Source organism: Dipodomys ordii, unplaced genomic scaffold (assembly GCF_000151885.1).
Source record: "Dipodomys ordii isolate 6190 unplaced genomic scaffold, Dord_2.0 Scaffold55, whole genome shotgun sequence".
NCBI lineage: Eukaryota > Metazoa > Chordata > Mammalia > Rodentia > Heteromyidae > Dipodomys > Dipodomys ordii.
Genome location: NW_012267271.1, coordinates 321,210 through 322,410, shown reverse-complemented (window position 1 = coordinate 322,410; position 1,201 = coordinate 321,210).

Sequence of the window (1,201 nt, the reverse complement as noted above, 5' to 3'; positions counted from 1 at the left end):
GGTACCTTGTGCCCAGCATCACCCATTATATGACATTATGATTCTTCGTAGCATTCTGAACTTTACATGATCCAGCCAAAGAGTACCAGTTGTATGCAACAGTGAGACTCTACCATGTCAACCACTGTAGCATCATGTCTTCATAGGAAGATTTCAAGTTGAAGTAGTTCTGTTGTTCACATTCATGTCCTCTTTTTGTTCCTAGAAGATTGATCTCTTTAGTTGGAGACTGCTTCTGGGTTTCATACAGTCACTCAAGAAACTGTTTTTTTCCTTTTTATCCTGGGAATTGAACCCAGAGTCTCATGCATGCTAAGTATGTGCTGTTCCATCCTGCTACACCTGTAGCCTCAAAAAACATAAGCACCTAGAGTGTTTCCAAACTCTGCTAGATGTTGAGGATACAAAGGTAAGATTGATATGGTCCCTGCCCTCATAGAGCTTAGGGTTTCATGTGGCCTTTGGGAAACAAGGTGTCAAGCTGATTTTATACTAAGAATAATAATACTACCTTGCTTTGTTTAATTACTTAAAATCAACATTTTTATGATTTTTTTATTAACACTTCTAGATCTCACTTTTGCAAGTGCAAACCACTGATGTACATTGTCTTCTCTAGTACTTGGCTGGAGAGGTCTTCTGTTTCTGTGAGACATTTTCTAATTTTGGTGAGACTTGCCAACTCTCTTTACTTAACACGTTTCTTAGATTACATTGCAAAAATGTTTCTGATATCAAATAAATTTTATAGGGAAAGATGACTTTCAAAACTAGTTATGGTCCTATAGAGGAGGCTGGGTTTTAAAATCTTTGTCATTTGTTTTTATGCATTCCCAGGATAACTTTAAAAAGGGGATTCTCTTTACCGTGGTTTGTTTTTCTAAAACCTTTTTGTCAGTTATTTATTTATTTAATTTTATAAACCAACTCCAACTGAAGTGGCAGAGGTAAATCAGATGTTTTTAGTTTGTTTTATTAGAAGATCTGTACATGGGAAATGACCAGTGTCACCACTTCTAAAATACTGTCCCAAACAACCCAGAGCATTTTATTTCAGCTCGTGAATAGCTGTTCTTAATCTGTTGTATGTTAGACATACTATGAACTACCTCTTCACTTATTATGGGGAAGTTTCCTTAATAAAAGTGTGACAATTAAAAGTGATGTTGGTTTATTTTTTTCTCCTGTTCAACTTTCCTTT